The sequence below is a fragment of the Acyrthosiphon pisum genome, chromosome A1 (assembly GCF_005508785.2).
Source record: "Acyrthosiphon pisum isolate AL4f chromosome A1, pea_aphid_22Mar2018_4r6ur, whole genome shotgun sequence".
In the NCBI taxonomy this organism is placed as follows: Eukaryota; Metazoa; Arthropoda; class Insecta; order Hemiptera; family Aphididae; genus Acyrthosiphon; species Acyrthosiphon pisum.
The window spans coordinates 119,496,131-119,522,249 of NC_042494.1; the positions used below are offsets into that span (position 1 = coordinate 119,496,131).

A 26,119-nucleotide genomic window follows, 5' to 3' on the forward strand; every position below is an offset into this window, starting at 1 on the left:
AGAGTATGTTATGTTTTTGTAATGTGTTTTTATTATTGTGGTTGTATTTTATTTCACGAGAACCTTTAGACTTTTATTATAATTGGCTTACTTTCATACAGGGGTTATAAACTTATAAACAACTTTATAGTTCGAGTATTGTGATATTGTTTATAATACTTATTTTTGAACCAAAATAACTGCAGAAGTTATCTAATTAGTATAGGAAATATTTGTGATTTACCACATATAAGTTTAAGTTAAGTCTTTGTAGTAAACTATAATTTTTTTAAGCTTTATGTATTTATCGACGATATTAATCTTCTTGTACTTAATTTTGTGATGTATACACGGGAGTAAAGCTGCTTAAAAAGTTGTTGACCGATTAGTTTGAGATTATATATTGATAACAAAATTGTATTCAGGTTTAGTTTCTTACCCAAACAAATATGTAGTTACGGAGTACTTTAAAATATGAGCGAAAAAAAATAATAAGTAATTATTTATCTCATTGCCATCAGTAGGTACCTATAGTCACTACTCACCTATTAAAAAAAAAATGTATTACATAGGTACCTAATAATAATAATTATCATTAATGTTAACACAAATTATAAACTTAATAGGTACCTATAAATACAATGTTTATATATGTTATGATCAAATTGTTTATACATCCAACAGATTATATTAATTTGTTATTACCTAAATGTAATTATAACCGGCACCTATAACACGTATGGATATCTACAAGGTATTTGATTTTTTACGTAAATCTATCAGTTGAATAAAAACTGAATATTGATGATAAATTATTAAGGTCGTATTCCCAGAAAAAGAACAACAAATGTCATATTATTACCTAACCAATTTGATAAACAACCTACACAGGGTAAATTTACTCACTTTTTTTTTAGTATTGTTTTTTATGATGTCTGGATGATTCAAGTCAAGGTACCTAATTGATTCATTTTCAATCTTATTCATATTTGAGTAAAAGTTTGTACATTTTCTTATGATAGGATATTATATGAATATACGTTCTATACGTGTTATAACTATAGGGTTCGAGTATTTTTGACTTTTTAATAATTTTGTAGAACATTTTTAGATGATGATTTCTAATTTGTTTTACTAACATACAAAGTCTAAATACGTGATATTTTTATTGCAATATTTTAGTAATTTCAGGTAGTTTTAACTATTTTCCACTAAACGAGTGAAAAATCACAAACTTATAAAATAGGTGCATATAATATGTATTATGTAATTTTTTTAATGGCATTTTTCATGTATTTTATGTCATAAATCAATTTATTTTAGTGCATTTTAAATGGTTTTAAAGGGTACTATAGTTACAACTTGTATTAGTATACATGTAACAAAAGTCGAAGTCACATAGTATAATACCTATATACGCGGATAGTACGTAAGTACCTATTCTATAACCGAACGGGCATAACCTAAATACGTACTATAGTACCTATGCGTAAAATGAAAATAAAATAAATACGTATAACGTATACAATTTTCGATGTAAAGTATTATATTATTGTCATAACAGCCTGTTTGTTATTCCGTTATGATACACTCTATTTGCGGGATGATACGACCGTGTATAATAACGTGTGCGTGTGTGCGTGAATGTATGTGTTAGGATATCCGGTATTGTCTTAAAACACACAGCGGCTGTAAAAGAGGTTAAGGTACACGTTGTAAAGGGACTAAGGGATAGAATGTACCGTTTGTGTGAAGCACGTGCTACGAACATATTTCAAGTTAAATGCCCCGCCGCACTTTCCAGGCTTCCGAACTGATGTGGTCCTTAATGATTATCATGTAGCGCTTGGGAGGAGGAGGGGAGTGACGTCATTCATCGTTATTTTTTCATTGGTTTTTCTTTTTTTGTTTTTGATTTTAACTGCAGTGAAAACGGATTTTCTATCTAATAGGTAGTTAATTTCACTTACGTAAACGTGTTAATGTGAGTTTATTAGTACTTATACTTTGATGTGTCGCCCATTTCTGTTATATTTGCGTTTTTAGGTTGAAATTCGATTGAATCTGATAATGTCCATCGACAAACTAAAACATGCGTCACCTGAGTAGGTATATTATCATTTAGCATGTGACATACGATAATAGTAGGTATATCATCATTTATCATGTATCATACGATTGTATCAGTGCGGCTATAGCTACATCAATTTTATTTTATGCATTTTTGTTTTAACACATCCACACACAGTATACATTAGTACCTACCTGCCTATAAAAATCTAAATTTTCCATATTAACTTTACTGTCAGCTTATTTGTCAGTTATAGTTGTTTATTTCTACATTATTTTCTAATGCATCATTCACATTTCACATCACACATTTTAAATTCCCTTTAGAATATTTAGATGATTAAGCTCTCGTTTTTCCAACAGTTGAGTAACTGTTTTTAATTTTTTAGTTATGCAAAGTTCGATAACTGCTTGATTTATTAACAGACAGATGTCTATTAATTTAAAAGTAAAGTGGTCCAAAGAATTGTATTCAGTCATATCTCATGACCAATTTGATTAATTGTTGAAATTATTGTATGAATATATTTATATCGTTCTTACTATTATAAGTTAAATTTCATTGATTAATCGTATTGCTGATAAAGTTATCGATTCTATGTATAAAAAGAGAAAAATATATACGGTAATAAAGGTAAAAAGTTATTATATTTTATGAAATTATAAAAAATCAACAATATTAGTAATTCCCTTATTTGTATGGCTGCACAGTGCACAATATCACCAGTGTTCGGACTTGTCTAGATACATTTATCTAGATAATTATTTGTTCATCTTTTATTTTATCTAGAGAAATAGTTACAAGGTATCTAAACGTTCATCTTAGATAATTTTTTACTAATCTAAATAAATTCATCTAGATACATTTTTTATTGATAAAAATCGCGAAATTGTACAAACGCATTTTAAATATTTATACAGATTCTCAAACCAAGTTTATGGTTTATATATAATGTAATTGTTTTTATTTATATCATTATTATTATTATATTCCTAGTGCCCGACTGAAATATACCTAAATTTAAAACACATTTAAAAAAAATTGTATCTTTTTTTTTTATCTAGATAAATATGAGTTAAGTTATCTTTTATATCTATCTAGATACATTTGAGTTGCATTATCTTTATCTTTATCTAGATAAAAAAATACTTATCTAATCCGAACACTGACAATTACCCTATAGTATTGAAACAAAATCGCAAAATATTCAATAAAATATTATGCCTACACTTGTAGGACCATCTTTATGGCAGTTTTTCTTTAAATTTAGTTCAACTCAGCAAATAAAGTGAAAAAATATTCCGTAATATGTACACACTTGTTTATGTATCCTTTTCCGTATATTATCCATGTATAGTTTTAGTATTTATACAAAATAATATCAACAAAGTGTCAATATTCACTGGTGTGCATATAGATTTATATGATTATAAATATAACTATTATGGTTATGAATTTATGATTTATGAATTGTACGTTGATAATATTATAATAATCGTAAATCATAAAATTTAATATTTTAATATAATATTGTTATTATATTAATCATTAACATTTCTTTAAACTATTTCATTATTTTGGTTTTATTGAAAAAATGTTCACTTTTTCCAACTCATTTTCTATTAATATCAAAATATATGTTATCATTGGTTAAACATACATCTAGCTTTATACTAATGATTATATAGATTTTTATAAGGGTTAAACAATATTATATATTTTATGTTTTTATACTGTACACGTACACACATAATATTATGGGAAGTTAACTGGAGCTATGTAAATTTGTTTTAGTTGAAATTGTATTTTTTGAAATGTGTTTGGTTACTGAAATTAAGTCATAGCCTAACAGCGGCAAACAATATTATATTATAAACTATCAAACGTGTTTTTGTAAGCTGTAGATTTTGGATAATGGCATTTTATAACACGTAGTAAATAAAACTTTGTTTGGATATTGAAATAAAGTAAAATACAACCCCGTATAGCTTACTATAATAATAAATATATATTTTTTCAAAGTTAACATTACATTATGATAAAAATATATATCGCTATAGGTACATTTGAATACTTTGATCAATTGATTTTATATTTATTAATATTTAAATTATAAGAATAGAATTTAAAAACTATAAATACTTAGGTATACCTCTAATCTGTTTTCAATTTATTTGAATGTCCTAAAAGACCTAGAAAATGTACTATAAATTGTAATTACTTACGTCGATGGTACAATGTATAAATATATCTAGTTCTATTAGAATTTTAGTATAAAAAGTATAAAATTACGTTAAATTAATGAGTTATAAATATCCATAGGTACCATCGGGGGGGGGGGGGGGGGGTGTGGATGTGCTTAGCACCATCATAATATACCCCATTTGAGTTTTAATCGATCTTATTTTATATTAATAATATTAATAAGGACCTACAGCAGAAAGCCATTAACTATTAGTAATTAAATATTTGATTATTGAATTGGAGTTTGTGGCGAAGTCGCTCTTCACGTAATCCAAGATCAAATGAATAATTGAAAAAATAGAGGCTTTAGCACCCTTAGTTTTTTTTTTTTTTTTTAATTGTACCTCTAAGTATAAAATATCCTGAAAAAAAAATATAAAAGTCCTTGCAAAATAAAATTCAGTACCTATATTATTCTTTTGTTAAGATATTAAACCGATTTGTATTAAAATGAGCATCGTAATTCGTAAAGATACCTCTAGAAAAACAATGAAAAGTGCATTGCAATGAATTATGATTGCCTAAATATGATGTTTAGACCTACCTATTGGTTTGTGAATAATATAATATGATTTATAATGATGTAACAATAAAATGTATATTAATATAAACAATAACTATTATTAATTGAATAATTGTAACTGGAAATATGTTTTGTTATCATACAATTATTAGTTTTATTTGTCGTTGAATAAATAAATACTCTTACATAGTAGAAAAAGTATCGAATAAATTATTTGCCATTTAGTTTCCGAATAAGGAATAGGTACTCTTTCATTGAAAAAAAAAATAGCTTACAAATGTTTCTTATCTGACGAATTACTAGTGTTATTAAACGAATACATTTGATTGAAAATTCGGCCCTGACAAATACTAGGTAATAACATTAATTTCGTAATTTTATTTTATCATTATAAAGTTCATATAGTAATGTTTTACACAGTAAATGTAATAACATACCATTAGTTTATTCATTAATAATCAGTAATCATCTTCAAGGCGAATCCTGTAAGCCGTCATATAGTCATATTATATTTAAATTATATTTAAACTAGGCGTAACGAGATTTGTTGCTTCAACAGACCAAACACACAGTTGGAATGCATTCATATGTATAGTCAAAAGGCGTTGTGTGGAGTTTGAATTATGAGATATTATGATGTATACTATGTAAATTTCAATGTGAATCAAGCATTTATCAATGCGTTAGGAACAATGTTTTCCAATTAAGCGGCTATAAATAATAAATGGATACACTATACAGTATAGAGTAATTATTTTAACGGCAAACACTCGTTATTTCAAAAAGTGTTAACTTTTAATTTTTAGAAAAAGCTAAGAATATATAAATTCTAATATTTCACTTACAACAAACTAATAATTTATTGTATTTGTACTTTTGTAAAGTTTTTAAAAACAACTCCAAACTTTTAGATAGTTTTTAAAAAATAAGTCCAATAATATGTTCACGTAGGTAACCAATATAGGTACCACTACCTATTATAGTTAAGATATTGTGTACCTACAACTTTTAAATGAAGATTTTATTCACATTTTTCATAACTTTTTCCTTGGTCAGAGGTCTACATGGTACCCAAATATCTATTTCGACCACAGCCAAGTATTAAAAAAAAACATTAGATCGACTTACTATTGGACTCCTCACTTAAATAAAACCCAAAAGTCTTCATTTATATTATTGTCCATGCTTACTAAAAAAATTCACAATAACAACAAATACACACAAATCAATGCTAACTTCTTCTTTACAAATTCCTATTTAAACCCATCTGATCATAATATGGCCTTCAACTATAGGGTTGGTAATGCGAAAACATTCAACATCAGCAAAATTCAAATAGTAATTATAGTATCATTTTTAAATCATCTTAGCTTCCATATCTACTTAACCCTTTACCAGACATATTATCCTTAAAACAATAAAACCCAAAGTTATGTAACTAAAAAAAAATGATTTAGGTACATCGAAAATCTCAAAATAACTATCTGCTGAATAATTAAAAGTAAAAAAGAGGTGTTCCTATTTGAAACACAGAAGTGTGTATTGTTAAAAGATCATTCTTAAGTGATACAAACAAATCTTAAGTATTCGTAAATATAGTCTTCATGACGTATATATTTACAAATTCTGATTTTCGGGCAATCATGCTTAAAAAATCATCCTGTATATCGTGAAATATATATATATATAAAATTGTTTATTTAAAATAGAAAATTTACAATTTGTAACATATGTACAATAAGCAAATATGGTAATTACGGAAAATATTCACAAAAATGATTTAATATGCAGAAGAGGGAGGATGTCCAGTAACAGAACCCTCATGCGTCATTGGAATCAGGGGCTTAGTGAATCCCTGCACCAACGTATTTTTAACCAACGGATGGGAATATTAGGTGGGTTTGCTCCGCCTTGATTGGCTGTTAGAGGGTTGGTGTGGGTGGCTAGTTTGGAGTGGAATTTTTAGTGTTTGGATGCTACTGTGGTAACGGTTTCAATTTTGAGGTCATTGTGGAGTGAGTTGTTAGAATCATACCAGGGTGCAGAAGTTAGTAAATGGAGAGTAATTTAATGAAATGCTTGTATTGTTTCTGTTTGGGATGGTTTGGCACAGCCCTATATCTGTATTTCGTAAGCCCAGATAGGTCTTAACATACAAGGTACATAAAAGTATTTTTATTATAGGTAGGTACTGGGTATATAATTCGATAATTGTCTCCTTTTTTTATTCTGCCCCTAGCATGCAACCATTTGAGTCATGTGCGTAATTATAAATCATCTAATTGCTTTAATGACTAAAAATCTACGTACAATAGTATACAAAATGACCTATGATATCTTGTATCGATTTAAATATTTAATATTTCTGTGAGTATAATATACGAGTAAGTCAAATAACAAAACAAAATTTACTGCAGACCGTACCCTCAAATAGCCGAATAGGTAGGTACCCACTGCAATAATTATTTTATTGTGGTAACAGTTAACAATAAAACAATTTTATATTTGTTGTGCAAAATAAATGAACCATCAAATACTAAAAATTATGTTTTAATTTCTAGTTGTTATCTTTATTACGTAGAAGTTTACCATAACAATTTAACCGTAAAAAATGCTCATAACATTTTTCCGATTACATATTAAATATTATCATATTTGTAAATATGCGTTGTATTTTGATTTAAAAATGTTTTATGTTAAAATAATATATTTAACCAATTTCATTTAAATATTTGGCATCATTGAGAATACGTACTCTGTACTCACAATGATACGATAAACGAGTAAAAAAAACGGAGAAGTCGCTCTGCTGTAGTTGTGCATAATAATTGAGTAGGTTGTTGTAAATGGATGTGTTAAATTTGAATTCGTTTAGTAATAAATCATTTAATAAAAATATTATTCTGAACAGAGACGGTTAGTTAAGGATATTTATAATGGTAATCTATTTTATAATTTATAACCAATGCTATTATAGTAGTTTATTTTTCTATTATGGTAATATGGTAGGTTAGAGTATTGAACTAATCTGCCAAAAATAAATCGCATATCTATCTTCTATATATAGAAGGACTGACTGACTTACTGATCAACATAGAGCTTAAACTATGATAGCTAAGGACTTGTCATTTTGACAGTACTTTCGTACCACAATGTAGTGGTGCACTAGTTCACTAATAGAAAAGATTTTCCAAAATTCGCATTTTAAAGAGGTGCTCAAACAGTAACATAAGAATTTTGAGATTAACGATGGAAATTGAAATTCTTTTGTTGTTTATAAATGGCGGCCACTGGTTACATATAAACAAATTGTTATTATGATTATCATTGGATATAATTTTAAATTTTTAACCTGTAGGTATTTGATACTTGGTACTTGGTAGGTAGCTATAATTGTTTACCCACATGTATTAAAATCATAACCGCATATTTGTTTATTTCTGCTAACAATTGGTTAACCATAAGAAAATAAGTTACTTAATTTTATTATTTAATATTTTCTTTTTTCTATTTTTCTTTTCTTTTAATTTTGAACACCATTAAACCAAATAGGTAACGAATTAAAAAAATTTTGAATAATGTTAGAGTTGGCATCTTTTACGGACAACGATGTGCTTGGTCAGCAGGCTAGTATTATGTAAATATAATAATATAATAAATAATTTCATTCCATAATATATTACTTAGGTGTTATTTACAAGCCAATACTGAAGTACCTAATAGTAGAACGATGTGATCATGTGAATAGGTTCATATAAATTACATAACTTAAAAATAATCCAAATATTTTGAAAATTTGTTGTGTACTTAGTTACAGAGAACACTAATATACGTGATGGAAAAAGTTTCAAGTCTTTTAAATAATATTTTTTGAATTACTCAATAAGATAGGTAGCTAAAATCGTTATTTTTCATTTGAATATCCAATGTCTCTAACATTTTAACTTCAAACGCTCGTAAAAATTGAATACGGATTTACATTAAACGTTTTTTTTTTAATTTCACTTAGAACATTTTATGAGGAACCATGCATTCAATTTTTAAGCTCTTTTGTTAAGTTAAGTATAAAGATTTTAATAAACATTTATACAAAAAAAACGTCAAAAATTTCAAATATCTGAAAAAGAGCCAAAGTATTTTAAAATTATACTATGTTTAGAAAAGCTAACATAAATATTTGTTGGAGAAGCATCTATTAGTATCTATATTATATTATAGTTATTCGTTTTTAAATTAAAGAAAAAAAATTGAATTTTTCAAAAATTTATTTTCTTCTGACTATAATGAGAAATTAGCGGAGAATTTTTATTCTTGATACATCCTTCGACAAACTACTATTTAGATCACATTTGATACCAGATACCACTTTCAAATTTGAATATTGAAGCCTTTTTTCTAATATAAAATATCGTATGACATAAAAAAATATATCGTCACTCCACTTAGAATCTAAAAGTTAATTTTAACATTGTATTTTGAAAGGCTGTTAAGGATTTTCAATGTCGTAGATAAACCCAGACTGAGGTAACAATAACATGTTGTTAGATTTTATTGAATGTTAACCGTCTAAATTTTTGAGTTGATTAAAGTGTAATGTTTTCTGTTGAAATAACATACTCGTGGTCATAAATAATAAATATAATGTTTAAATTGAAAATAAAAAAAATCCTATTTTAAAGGTGGAATAGTTATGAAACAATCCCTGTTTTGTACTTCATCTAAAATCTAAAAATTAATTTTAACTTATCAATGAAAACATAACTGAAAAATAATTGTTTGTTGTAGAAAATGTATTGTGGAATTTCATATTCATATACCATGCTGAAGATAATACAAAAACTCATTTAATATTTTACACAGTGAAATAATTTTATAAGCTAACGTGCCTTAATAGAGGTTAAAATATGAATAGTTGTACATATGTGTGTATTAAATTATGTTATATCTGTTTGATCAACTTTCAAATTTTAACATTAAAGTATTAAACATTTATAGGCACCTGGTCTAATAAAATGTTATGCATTTGTTAAATTCTAAAAAAAATAATATATTAATAAAGATTGATATATATTTTTTTTTTGTTATATTATTAATTAATTTATACAATCTGTTAATTTTTTTTTTTACAATAAGTACAAGCGCTGTGGGAGTTGATGGGTTGGAGGCTTGAAAGAAGAATCCATCCAGTGATGGAACTTCTTGACAGATTTGCTATATATGTATTTCAAAATTAATTTTATATCACTACATATTATTATTATTATTTTTTTTAAATATAATGAATAATTGTAGTAATTTATCACTGAAAATATAAACTTTTTTTTTATAAAAGGTATAAAACATATAAACATATTATGCCTAATTATTTAATATGTATGCAGTACATTGAAATTTATAAATATTTAAACAAAAATGATTTTATAGTAAAATTTTTAAATATTTTTATTTGTCCTCAGGGTCTATTTGTATAGTACACACTACACATGCAATGTGTCAAATCAATTCTATTATAATAATATTATACTATATAAATGACGATTACATTGTTTTGGCTATGTTATATGATGAGTAAATTATATTTTCGGAAAAAAAAATATAGGTGATCGGAAAATCAATAATTATTTTTTATTTTCTGTTTCAAATTGATAATGGTATTAAATATAATCATGTTACATAGTATCATTTATATAATTAATTAATTGATGTAAAAAAGTTTATAATATAAATAACGTTTTTTTTTTTTTTTAGGAACATTAAACTCTGTTGTTTCAAATCGACATTGGTAAGATTAATTAATTAATTTTTTTAATGTTTGAATATGACTCATATTAGTGTAGAATTCTTTTCTTAAAAAGTAAAAAATAATTTGATGTCTGTACCTAATCAATTTTTATCAGCTATATGCGTTAAAAATATTAGAGTATGGGGATTCATCGATTCCACCAAACCATCAAGTTTGGGAAAATGGTATCGACTTCGCTGTTACAACCTACTGTTCATCTCATATCGATTCTACCGAGTTTTGTTTTTATAAAAAAAAAATAGTAAAATCCACTCACAATCATGCATTTATATTTCACTGATTTTTTTTTTTAAGATAACTAATTTATATCATAAGTTTCAACGTTTAATTTATCAATGTATAATTTTATGTTTAATTTATTAGTATACCTATATATTATGATATAGGTACGTTATACAACGAATTTAGAATGTTATATTGAGGTATGATTTATTTAAAAAAATACATTTGTACAAGCAACTCAATAAATTGCTAATAAGAACTAATTCAATATTATATGGATTTAAATGATATATTGGTGCGTTCTACAAAAAACCAACTACTAACAATTATAGATTATATTATTAAATATTGAACATTTGACTTGGTGGAATCAATAGCAGGTAAATTTGATACATAATCGGGGAAAATTTTTATAAACCTTTTTTATCTTTTTTTTTTTTTTATAAAAAAAATATTTTAGTAATATTTTAATCCAAATTAGCAACAGAGAGAAGTAGAGTAGGTAGTAGAGCCAAAGTATATTTATTTTTACCAGTTTTGAAGAATTATAGACCCGCCAACTCACGATCAAAAAAACAAATTATATTCCGCTAAGTAACATACCGCAATAATGCACTTTTTTCGTGACAAGTTTTTTTTCAATCCGTAGATTGCATGGTTTATTAATTAAATGTTCCTTCTCTCCTCTCTACTACGTTATAAGTTATAACTCATAATTATCAGTATCAATAACAAAGTTGAGTCCTTTTTTTTAACATTAATTCCTTTGTAGTATAGCCATCATCCGATCTACGATTATACCCAATATAGTATTCTGCGTCACTTTGCCTTCATAATATTTCTAAGCTAATACATTTGAAGATAAATAAATATATATATTTATTAAAGTAAATACAATAAGTCGGTTAGTGGATGTGTGGGACAATAATCACTTTATAGGAATTTTATAAGTAATTACCTACGGTTCTATCTATTCATAAATTTCGGGAACATTAAACTGACATTCGTTACGTACGTACAATTTTTTTCAATGTGCACATGGTTTTATACATACATATATTAAAAAACAAAATTTAGAAGTGTTGGACGTACGAGGTACCTATATCATTTTTATAAGGTAAAAAAATAATATTAATAAATAATGTTTTACAATGATTTACGATATTTAATAAAAAATATTATTACATTATTAATTATTATTATTATTCGTATAATATAATATACTTTATATTTTATAAGTATCTAATTTTATAAAAAAGTTAAAAACAATGATTGAAATATCATTCAAATTATATTTTCATTTTTTTAATGCGTTAAATGTATATTTTTAGTAGAGGATGACTACGTGGTTCGTACCAACATTTGAATTTCATAAAATAGAATTTGTATGAATACTGTATAACTTGTTGAATGATTAAAGATTTTTCTTATCTGCCAATAATATTTTTTGTATTTAGGTTAAATAAACAACTACAGTCTTAACATATTTTTGTTGTTGTTAAAATAGAATTTGTTAAATTTCAAAGATGAATCCAACAAACTGAATCGTTGATGATTATATTATATAGGTACCTATTACAGAATACAGAAATTACAAATATGGAGAATTCGTGTTTTATGAATTCAAATATTTATCATAATTACTGAATATTTTTCACTAGGTATGATTAACGTTAAGTTTATTGACAGGAAGACATGAAGTATTATTATTAAATTATTATAATAAGCACATTTTACTACAACACGTTTTTTTAAGCAAATATTTTATAGTAGTATTTTGTTTTTTTTTTAACGTAATTTTAATTAATGTTTACACTTATTGATAAAGTGAATTTCGTTTTATTTCTAATTGCAGTTGAATCGTTGAATCACATATTAAATGAAAAAATTCTTGATACATTAAAATCATATAATACATTAAAAACGATTCTATGCGAAACTTGTCTTAGTTATACTTACTCAATATTGATTAAATTTAGTTAAATCCATTTTCTTGCATTTTTTTTTTGTATCATTATTTTGCTATGCTTCGATAGACTCCTGATAAACTGAAAAAAAATCACCGTCTAAAGTCAAATATGTGTTCCATTTACAATGTTGGTATATACCGATGGACTACATTAAACTGTTTAAGCTTTTTTATTAACGAAAACACGTAAACAAAAGTATACACAAATTATTATGTACCTAATACGTTCGTGTATATTGTTGTAAGACATTGGTTTGTTGACAATTCAAAAAAGAGTTGCAAGATTAAGTTATAAACAATTACAATTTTATAATTGTATGCATATTGAATAATATGTTGTATATTACAACCAAATATTTTTGCATAATTATTGCATTCACAAAATATTGAATATTATGATTTAGAATATTAACGAGTTTACGTCTGGGAGAGCACAATATATTATGTCTTATGTTATTTTTTTTGTATACATATTTAAAAACGTTGTCTTTATTGCACCGAATTCTATCCATTTATTTGATGATTAATAGAATACGACGAGAAAATGTAGAGTTTTTTGCGTTTCGTCACAACTGCCGATGGGCGTAAACCGGGGTGTGATGCAAGATTAATTGTGTTGTCGAGTATTTTTCGAGTCTCGGAAACTAATAAATAAATAAGACCCTCCAGTCACCGCACGTGATGAGTTTTGGATCGCATCCAAACTGTCAAATGCCCACCTATCCTTCCGTGCCCTAAATAATATATCAAAAACGCTCGACTAACAATATACTTACCGCTGTGCTGGTACAAAATTATTGATCTTCACTAATAATATATTTGTAAATTGAATTATGTTCTATCAAGTCATAAGTAGGTCTGATAGTAGTCAATAAATTGTATTTTTTCAATGTCGTCGAGTAGTTTTTTCTCATCTATTTAAAGCGTTGGTACTGAGAATTTGTTTTGAATTAAAACGCATCACAAACGATTTAAAAATTAAAAGGAAAATACTAAATAGGAAATGTCATGTAATTACGATAAATTGTAATTTTTGTTAATACATAGTTAATTAGGTAATAAATGTATATAATTTGTCTAAAATAATTATAATGTGCCAAACAATATTGATTTAATAAAATTATTCATTAAGATAAATGTTCGTTTTTTTTTTTTTTAGCGGGGAAACGTTAGAACCATTGGCATTCATGTAAAAAAGTTTAATTTATAAATACAGTTTTTGTTATAAACTTGTAAGTTGTAACAATTACTGTAAGTTAGGTTCATTCGTTTTTGGTCAATTGTATTTTGTATTTTTTCGTTCCCATATACAATATTATAATATTAGAACAATAATTGTTCGCGCGAAAATTCTACGTAACCACCTCCCACACACCAACATTTACATTTCTCCCCTCCCCCCATTGCACAATCACATTTTAACTATTCATTTTATATAATTATTGTTTCGGTCTACCACTAAGTTTCCGATGGACGACATCAGCTCATGACGCCCAGTTGTAGCCGCGCGATCACTTGCTCAACGTTCATTTCACCGTCAACGAAAAAACATCAGTCGGACATAGTTATTAATAATATTATAGTTTATAACTAGTGTGTAAAGTCGATAATATTTTTTTAACTGATTTAAGTCAAATTAATAGATATTTTTTTGAAAAGTTTTAAGTTCCTATTTTTTTTTTAAAATTCAATCAAGTAATATAAAAAACAACAATTAACTTACTATTAAGTTAAGGGTGTCGGTGCCTATTTTTCCAATTTTCTGCAATTCTATAAAATTTGAAAATTATATTTTATATTAGAGTTGCTATAATATATACATATATATATATATATATATATATATACCAGAATATTATAATACTTTTCCACTAATCTACTTCCCGAAACCTATTTAGGGGGGGGGGGGAGGAGAGGTTAATACGGTGTATTTTATCTACAAAAATTACTTCACAGGAAAAACTTTCACGCCTCATTAATTATGCCAAATTTTGATATTTTTTTTTTATTGGAAAGTTGAGTTTTTTTCAGGTTAGATCTAAACCCAAGATTTCATTTTCCCTAAAATAGTGCTAAATATAATACGTTTGAAAAATAAAAATACTGTGCATTATTCAAATTCATATTTTAGCTTCTATATAATTATAATTTTAAAAATCGGGCTTTGATCCTCAAAATTTTCTTTTATTTTAAATGAAAAAAAAACTAACAAAATCTGACTAACTGGGCGTGGGAGTTTTTCCCGTAAGACATGTTTTTGTATTCAAAACACACCGGCTCCGACGTCCTTAATGTTATTTGTTTTTATTTTTAACAATATATTAATAGTCAATGCATAGTTTAAACATTATGACCGTATAGTTATTATAAATAAATACATTTATTTCATTAAACAACGGTTAGTACAAAAATAAGTGTAAAATTAAGAATTTAATTTTTAAATTAAATTAAATTAATTATAAATATATAAATTAAATTATTAATTTTCTATTATGTGTCATCAATAATTGCGTTATTATTTAATTATTAGTAAATAATCATGATTTGGATTTAATTGGAAAGAACTTGGAAATTTACTAAGTCAGCTAACGGCAAATATCAATAAAAATCAATTATTTAAGTTAATAAAAAGTAAATACAGACAAGTTAAGTTAAGAAGTTAAAACTAACTTTAACTCGTTTATGCCCTACTCGGTAATACTTTCGTACGAATCGTTATACTAAATTTCCATCAACACGGAGTAGCTGAGGATCACATTGGGGATCATCCCCTGCGATGTCTACGTAGATACAGAACGTGACGCGAAGCGAACACCAACTAGGTCATTATAGGGGAGGGGGTGTATGGTCACGATGTTTGATATCGATATTGCAGTTTACGTGTTATTATTCTCCTTTTTTGAGTATTTGACCGATACGATGTTGTACATATTATTATTTGCTGGTAACTGTCCATTCGACCTGTGTACGTGTCGTATTATACGACTATAATAATACAACGAAACAAAAGTCACGGAATGGTTTTTTTGTCCTGTCTTTCTAAATATTTATTTATATTATTAGTGTATCCGTGGACTGTGGAGTGTTATGTGTTTTCTCTGTCCGAGTTTTACGACTATTCTGCACTAAATTAATTATTTTTTAATATAATATTACGTTGTTTTGTTGTGAATTTTTATTTTTATTTTTTATTACCTGTTCAAAAATGTGAATTCTTTAAATATTCACAGAGCCCTGAACCTTTGGATCTCTACCTTGATTTGTATCTTGTGTCCTTGCCCAAAAAGGGCGGGTGATCACATGACCTTGACAGTTCTTTAGTCCCGACTGTCGCTTTTTTGGCGTATAATCGAGTGATCACAAAATGTATACCTATTACGAGAGAGCCTATATTAAAAATAAGAGAGGGGCCAACTGATTAGGTAGCAATCACGTTTCATCCAATATTTTCCCCGCCTTTCATATGTTTGTTTGAATTGATTGTATTTTGTTTAATAGGTAAATGTACATAGGTACATGAATATTATATTAAATAACATTATTTAGCATTAGAAGGTATCAATTCTAAATATAATTTGTATAATAAAATATTTATAATATATTTTTATTGTATGATATTTTCTTGATAGACCAAACATAATAATATACTTCTAAGATTATTAAAATATGAACAATATCCCAACGTAAACATTTTTTTAATTTTTATAAGATTCGTGTAATGTAAAAGAAAATCAAGTTTTTATGAAATCATAATGCAATTTAGCATGATATTCAACAATTTATTTTATTATTTGAACGATAAATAACGTCATCTATAAATCAGTGATAATAAACCAACTAATAGAAAACATTTACCTACCAAGAAGTCTTAGATATCTTATCACCTAGAGTCTAGAAATTATCAGTTACGTTTTAATGTTGTAATCTTGTGAACCATATATTTTATGGATCTCAATGTTTTTAAATAATAAACTAGGTATATCAAAACATTGAGATTCATAAAATATATGGTTAACAAGATTACAACATTAAAACGTAACGGATAATTTCACTAAATTGTTTTATAATTTTCATGTTGATATTTTAATTTATGTTTTCCTAATTTTTAATATAATATATATGGTATAGGATGTGAATGACTTTTTCAAAACACAAAAAATGTATGCAAATATGTCCATAGAACAATCAATATTTTACATTATTAAATGGTATACAAATTGAATTAGGTATTCATTACCTATTCATTCAAAATATATTCGGTATACATTTTTAATAGATTATTGATATAAGCTACACGTTTGATATTAACACGTTCGTGAAAGTTGTGACCACAACGACAATATTTAATACCTTTGGGTATTGCCTACGGGCGTATAGGTATGTCTTTAAAAGCATATACGACACGCTTAAATAGATGATACGTGGTAAATCTAATAAAAAAAAAAGATTTTTAAAAATGTTGTTTGAAATCTAGAATTTAAGAAAAAAAATAATGTATTTATATCAATTATGTCCCATCGACCATTTATTTTGTGACAAGTTCAAATTTAATTATTTAAGAAAGACTAAAAATAAAACACATGTAGACTAAAATTGTTGATGGACCAAAAATAGTTTTAATTTTATACCTACTATATTTCAATATTTAAATCTTACCATTAGTAGATACCAATGTATAATGTATTAATGTATAATTTAATTTATTTATTAGTAAAATACAAATAATTATATATTTATCTGGTTCAATTAGCTTAACTATCCTATATTTATACACTATAATTGATACAGAATAACATAAAGTTTTCACAGTAGATGAATTAACTATAGTTTAACTGTATTATTTTGGTAGGTATCTGCTTTGAATTTACACAGATTAATACAAATCTTTTGAAATTATTGCAGATATACTACTGTCATCTTCAGTTACCCAATTACTATCATATGGTCATGGATAGTAGTAATAATAATAATAATAATAATAATAAAGATAACAATATTTAATTTATCTATAATAATTGCTAAAGTGCTTTTGAGATTAACAAATATTGTAGTACAATATTATCTGATTGGAATGGAAATTTATGTATTTTTGTAGGAACATTTTAACATTATTTAAGTTAAACAATAAATGCGCTTTTCATTGATTTTTGCAATTCTAGATTTTAAATGAAGTAAAATGCTGTTTATAATTCTGTATTACTTTTTCAGGAAGATCGGAAGTTTTCCGAACATTTAATAGTACCTACCTTTTTTTCGTTTTATCGAGGACCGGGGAGAGAACCGCGATTTGAATTACAGCTCCCCGGCCCCCATCGTTTATTGACATAAAATGTAGGTAATACATCAATAGCATCCGGCCTTAGCCACCTCGACCTGGCAGACTTTCCTCAGCTATCGCTGGTAGGTATAGGTATGTCTGCCAGGGAGCGCGTTGCTCGAAGGGCACTATAATAGTAGGTACCTTAGTACCTATTACTTAATATTTATTTTTTGGAAATTGTGTTGATGCATTGTACTTAATACTTATTAAAAGTTAAAACAGAACAAAGTTATTAGTTGGGGACGGAGTGGCCGAGCGGACTAACACGCACCGACGCCGGTTCAAAACCTCGGCCGCGGGCGTCATTTTTCTTCGGGCGAGTCACGGTGTCCGGAGAGAAGTGCCACCATCCCCCATCGAGGCATGGCAGATACCTACGGGTGCCCACTAAAAAATCTGGCAAACTGTGTAAAACGTGTTTAAAATTAATAAAAAAAAAAGTTATTAGTTATTAGTTATTACCATTTAATATCAGACTGATCGTGTATTGTTTGACTTTGTCAATGTTGATATTGTTATTTATATAATTATATCTTCAATTTACGATTTGAACTTCATGTTAATTAAAATTACATTTGATTTCAATCATTATCAAATGTACAGAAAATTACCTAGTCAATATCGTATTATTTGTTTTAGTAAAGTATTTATAAATACAGCTATATCATGAATATTGAGTATGATAAATATTTTATATCTATAGACAAAAACATCAAATTTATGTTTTTTATTTTTACAAGTTGCGTAGAAATCAATTTAAAAAAATATTTTTTTTTATCTATTTACTAAATATTATTACAGTACATCACATTTAATATAATATCTATATTCTATATTCATTGTTTAAATTAATGTATAAGTTAAGCTCTTTTAATATTAAATTATACAATATAATTAAATATTAATTTTATACTGTCTGCTCCAAATATTTAATATATATTTTTATAATGTTATATTTTTTTATACAATTTTATACTAAAAATATATGGTCTTTGATATTATAAGCCTAAATATTTTTTAATAAAACATTTTAGATAAAACTTATAGTAATATAAATTATTTATGTTGTAACTAAGTGTTGTTATTCTTAAATTTCTCTTCTTATCTTCCATTAATTTAATTTTATATTTTGCAATTATTGTCTACTAACTACTACCATCGATATAAATTATGTAAGGCACAATATATTAATGTTTCGTTTTTTCTGTCAACCAAATATCTATCATCCCTTTTGGATCAAGTTACATATTTCATATTTTTAAAGTTTGTTTAAAATATCGATAATTATTGAGAAGTCACAAAATTCCAAAGTAGGTTTGTGCTTTTGCTTTATATTATATGGTGAAAATCGATTGTACGCTTATTACGACGACTTATATAAGATATAACTACGCAAGGTTTCATGCATAGCAATATAGCATATAATATATTAATTCATAAAATTTGCCACCGAGGGACATTATAATATTGAATATTTATCAGTATCGTATAATACTTTAATATAACCTTAAGCTTATACTTTAGTGTCATTAATTTACCATAAATATATAACGGATTTATAAACTACAAACCATTAAAATATATTAAAAATACTCGTAATTGGTACTTAAAAATACAATTACAAATAAATTATTTGTTAAAAACATGTTCTTGTAATGTTTTATGAAATAATAATAGCTCATAAATGATAACTATTGGGTGTGCGCAAAAAAAATACATAAAACATAAATAGGTGTACAATCTGAAAAGATGTTTTTAGACATCAATAAAAATAATAATGATTTTTAGAATTATTAGTACTTATTTATTGTGTTCACCACAAGGTGCGTTGAATCACACGATTTTATAATGTCGAGTTGCGCTTATTGATATACACCATACATCGTAGGTAATTTAATATACGAAAATATGCATACAAAAAAAAATTGAAACATTTAAAAATTGTATACAAAATAATATTTGTATTTAATAGTTAGTATAATAAGTTTTCGTTCTGAATTCACATCGGATTAAGATACCTATGTGATGAACGTCAAAAATAATAACAGGTACAAACGGTTTTATCCAATACTACTACTGGACATAATATTACACATAGGTACGTAACATTAATTATCGTTATAAACTTACAGCTAAAGTATATTTCTGATATTAAAATAAACTGAGTCTCGTCCCGCCGTTTAGACTTTCAGGCCGGGCGTTATCGCATCGGATGGTTGTGGGGGGGGGGGGGTGGACGCGATGATAGTAGTACTACTACTACTATTATTATTATTATTATTATTATTATAATGATCATCGACCGTGATTTATGTGAACCCTACAATATAATATTATAATATACTATATTACTATTATATTATGTATACCCACCTCTGCAGGCACAACCGCCACGGTGTGATTATTATTCTTGGCGGGAACGCATGTCATCGCGGAAGGCGCGTGACAACGGATTATACCTGCGAAATACACTGTGACCGTCGTGAAACGCGCGCTAAGTATACGTCGGAACTTCGTATACGGTAACACACACACACACACACACGCGAATTTATATATAATATACGCGTACAGTCAGTTTATATAAGATTTCCCGCTCTCCGCTACAGCAGTCATATCGCGGGGCGAAATCGTTCAATCATCGCTCGGACTCTGTTCGGAGTGTCGGTGGCGGTGGTGGTGGTGACAGGTATATATTCAGCGGGCGTCGCGAACCCACAGAGTGCATTTGTCGTTGGTAGGTTGGTGTGTATAATAATATTATATAATACAGTGGCGCGTGTATTACAGTAAAGCCGTCGTGGGAGCGTCGAGCTTAACGTCGGGATTTAATTGTGTCACACCCGGTATATACTATTCAGAGGACATGCGCGATTCGAACACACGCGCACGCGCGTTCAGTCACGATACAACAAACCTATACATGTATATGATATATCTATATATAAATACAATTATTTATATATACTGTTTTCAAAAACAGCCGAATTAGACATCCGGTAGAGTTTATGATGAACGTGATTAATGAACGACTACGTCGCGGGCGTGCGTGTGTAGTGATCACCCCATATAATATATATATATATACACCACCATGCTATGTACATTTGGCCTAAACATCTCATCATTCCCCTCCACTGCTCGTTAATGTACATCGCCTATCTTAACTGCGTCCTGCATCAACACCACCACCACCTACGTTGTGTAGCCTCTGCAACAACTCTGATTTACCGACGAGTCTGATATTGTACGAATTTTTACGTATGGACTTCGATGTTTGTAGCAATATAATAATATACGCTATAACAACCCTGCACGTCACTCCAGGATTCAAAGGATTCGTTGTAATATAGTTTTCCAGTTTGACGGATGGCGGCGTTTCTTCCAGTTTCATTCTGTTGACTTTGAAACTTATATCGTGCACGGGTTAGCGCGTACCTCGTATTCGCACGGTTTTTAATTCGTTTGATACCATTTACCAGGTATACGTGTATGATTACGGTGATAATAATAATGTGTACTATGTCTGTTCAATACACACGCAGACGCCAAAGGGTGTACTCACGAGTTAGTTCACGTTCTGACACCGAATGATACTTTTAATTTCATTTGCACAGCTATTACGCGTTACTGGCTATGTTTGCCATGGCAATATTATAGATAGGTGGTACATAAACTAACAACCTACAACACTCGTACAGTCGTACGTGAAATATATAATATTACCTTAAGTGCACACAAGCACACAAAGTTTGCTCATCAACATATAATAATATAATATAATACAATACAATCTACAATGATTACGCGAACGAGTTATCTCAATTGACGATTTACGATATTTTGTTTATTCATATTGTAGTGGACACCAGAGTTAGAAAATGATTTCAGAAACATGTACCTAATTTTGCATAGTATGTATTTAATGATGTAAATAAATATATACTATATTCAATATTAGGTAGGTTTATTTTTCAGAAATCGTTTTGTAATTGCTGTCCACTATAAAACAATAATATAAAAATATTCCATTAATTAAAGCGTACTATTGTATTTGTTTTTGAATTTTATTGAAACATATTCATGCAAAAATTGTCAAAAATAAATATATGCTTATTTCAGAAATACTTACTATTTTATGCAATTTGGTGTTATTTGATAATAGTTGATGGTATATACTTACTTGTTATTAAGTTTATATGGTAAACTGGATTAGGGCTGATTGTTTTGAAATTCTTTAGTAAATGTTTTGCAGTAAAATAATCTATTTGAGTAGTTGACCCGACTTGAATAGAACCCTACTTGAAGATATAATACGACGAAAAGACATTTGTATTGGCTACTATAAACTCCTTGTATAGGTACTTGGAAGGGTTTACTAATTTTCGGAGGTTCACAAAAAAAAGAAATAAGCATAAAAGAACCAAAATTCTTAAAGTTGTGGTTAGTAAAACAGTGTTTTGTATTTATTTGAATTTATAATAAAAAATATTATAATAATATAAAATATATACTCAATAGTATGCTATATAACAATAAATATTAATTACATATAAATGTTTTAATAAAATTAGATAACCACATCTGTGTATTTTTAAAATATTCTTCAAAGTGTCCCACAAAAAAAATATTCAGTTGATCTTTATTGAAATGTTGTAACACATAACTATTATGTATGAGCATAAAGGTGTATAATATAATAATATTTTATTTTGAAATGACGTGAATAGTTATTAATTATCGTTTGTTTAATCTTGTTAAATATATAAGTGAAACTATTTCACATGTGCATTAGGTATAGTCTCAAATGAATATTACATTGACAATATTGTTTATGACGTTTATGTTATAGTAAATAATTATATATTGTGTACAGTTATTAGTTCGTATTGATGTTGATATATATTACAAGCAATTAAAGAAACAAAATCCAATAAATGTGAAAACAACAATGAGCAATAACTATACTATAGTACCTAAATTTGGAAACAGTTCTTTATTTTGTGAATGCTGATATTGTAGGCGGTTCCTGGGAGGGATCAAATAAGGTATACATAATTAAAAATAATAACCTATTTTAACATGGCACCGTCATACAACTCGTAAATAATTCGATTTCGCAATTTTTAGGGTTCCACTCGATACCATACCAATCCTAAACTATATTTAAAAACATATTGTGATATAGCCAAAATTCAGAAGTATATATAAATAATACATAATTGGCAACAGTTAGGTACAACTCAACAAAACCCAAATATAAATTATTAAGTTTGACAGTATAGTTTTAAAAATAAGTAAATCAAATGCGGTATTGACAGTTTCTTTTTACAACTGTTTAAATAATGTATACATAATAATATATGCATATATAAATACGATCAATATATAATAATATCTATACAATTGTTAAAATGAAAAGAATTCGAATTCAATTTATTTTGAGTTTATTATTTAAAATAAGTACCTACCTATATATTTTATTTTTATAACAACTATATTGTAAGCCCATTTGAAACGATCAAAAAAGTTAATACCTAATTCTCTTGTTTTTTTTTTTTTTTTTTAATAACAATCAAGTTTTTCTACTTATATATATTACTTATACAATTGTATGAAAAATATGACCAATTAAAAGTAACAATTTTTATCAGTTAGTTTTTAATAATAATAAAAAACAGTGTTTGAATAGAAATCTAAAATATTAATGTAGGGATGTAACTATAGTAGTATCTACTTATTCAGTTATTCTTAGTTCAAATTCATCTTTTATTCTTCCTGTTTAAAATAACATTATAATCTGTCAAGTCTTACATTATACCTACGCAGCATATTGGCAGTTAAGCCTATTGGTGCATATTGATGGATGCGCTCATTACACATTTATCGGAATCTCATTTGAAATATATTTGAACAATATTATCTTATTATGAAATATATACAATAAAATAGAATTTAAAAAAAAAGTATAAAAAAAATTGCACTTCACTCAGTATGGCGTAGGTATTCACTTATTTATTTAACCATCGATACACCACTAGAAATGCTTTTATTTTTTATTTCTACTGCATAATATAGCTGATATACGTGATAATGGTCATAGTCATCTGCATAGGCACAACTAGTTTTTTTTCTGGAAAAGGTGGTTAGGCATACATTATTGTATTTTCTAATGTATGGTATTTATTTACGATGTAGATTTGATAGATTAGATTAGATTATTTATATTTTATAAACATTATAAAACAATAAACTACTACAAATATATTTACACGAGTTCTAGGTTCTAGATGATATTATTATCACTTGACATAGCCCGTAGTTAGGTACTTTATTCCATAGAGTAAGAAGGCAAGAAGCTTCATTCACTTTGTTACATTTCTATATTATGCTATGTAATTTTTATTAATTACTTCTTCTTAGAATTATGGTAATAAATTGTTTTCCGTGACGTCTTATTAAATAAAAAATCATTTTTGAAGCATTTAGCAGTTAAATTGTCTCTATTATATTAACAATTGTCCACGTAATAATAAACGATTATTATTTATTTATGTTACAGTATAACATTTAAAAACTTTGGATGACCTTAAAAGACATTTGAAAGTAGGTAGAGAATTGCTGTTTATCACAAAAGAACTTTTTTTATTGCACGATCGTCTTATTCCAAACGTTTGAGAAAATTTAAAAACTTACATTATAAGCATTTTCAAACTATAAGTGCATGCCATTTGTAAAGTTCCAAAGATTTTTTAATATTTCTCATTTCTTACTGTACATTTTACACACGTCTAGAATATTTATGTATCTTTTTATAAGTTATACCAGATTATAATAAGTTTAATCATAATTTCTATCTAATATTTTATTTAGCTCGAATAATTAATTATCTCTTAATAAATTAACTTGTTTGAATAAATAAGAATTTAAAATAAATATTACAAAGAAATCACTGACTTGTTTTTCCAGCCTTCATTACTACCAAAACACTCTGAATATTCTCTCTACCCGTTAAATTAATATACGAAATACCTACCTAGTAGTTATACCTATTATACCTATTAGTAATTGTTTTCATTATATTTTTAAATTATCAGTTAGGTTACTCTTTCTCCTTGCGGTAATGTAGATTGAACTAGAAAATAAAGAACATTTTTTTTAAAAAATATTACAATACTTCCAATGTTTTTCATTGTATATAAAATATTAATTAAGTTGACTAATTTATTTTATTATAGTCTTAACGCAAGGAAAATATTCAGAGTAGTTAGAGGCAAGTAGAAGTGGGTAATGCAAGGGAATTTTTGCGTCCGTATAATACGGATGTGTTTAAATCCGTTTACAAAACTGAAAATCCTTAAAAGTTATATTCTACCCCAATGGGGACCAAACAAAAGATCCTGACAGTATACTTCGTAAACGATGATCATTAAGCTGGAATTACTCGACAAAATTTAACTGCTGGGTTGTTAGAAAAATAATTTAGTGTTTGAATAGTGTTCACTCCGCTATAGGTTTTTTTTAAGAAAACATATTTTCTATTAAATATCAGCAGTGAAATTAAAATATTCAAATTCATATCAACTATTTTAAAGTTCCAGGAGTTATATTAAAAAGTATATATTATTAATAATAAAAAAAATTAATTTGTTGACAATCATAAATATGTTATAAAATAGTATGTTTTTAAAAAAACATTTACTAAAAATATAGTTATATATTATATAAATTAGGTATATTTTTATATACCCATTATATATACATATATAATGTAGTAAAACTTGTGCTTAAAGTATATACATTAAACAATCATACATACAATTTATTTACAAAATAAAAATAGAATAGATCCTTAGAAATACGAGAAGAGTTTTATCGGAATGTTTATTTTTTTATACGGAAAATACATTTAAAGTACCCAAAGTGCTATACATATATATTTCTTGTAGAAAATTCAATCGTTTGGAAATTGAATTAATTTCATTACT

The 26,119-nt window shown here is 26.8% G+C and overlaps 1 protein-coding gene across 2 annotated transcripts in view; it reads left to right on the top strand.

Annotated features, from left to right (window-relative positions):
* LOC100168639 (protein artichoke) overlaps window positions 1-26,119 on the top strand; it is a 234,835-nt gene that overhangs the window by 17,342 nt on the left and 191,374 nt on the right. For both annotated transcript variants that reach the window (XM_029488154.1, XM_029488155.1), the window contains exon 2: window positions 10,566-10,599. The gene's annotated coding sequence lies outside the window, so the exon portion shown is untranslated. The remainder of the gene's footprint in view (window positions 1-10,565; window positions 10,600-26,119) is intronic.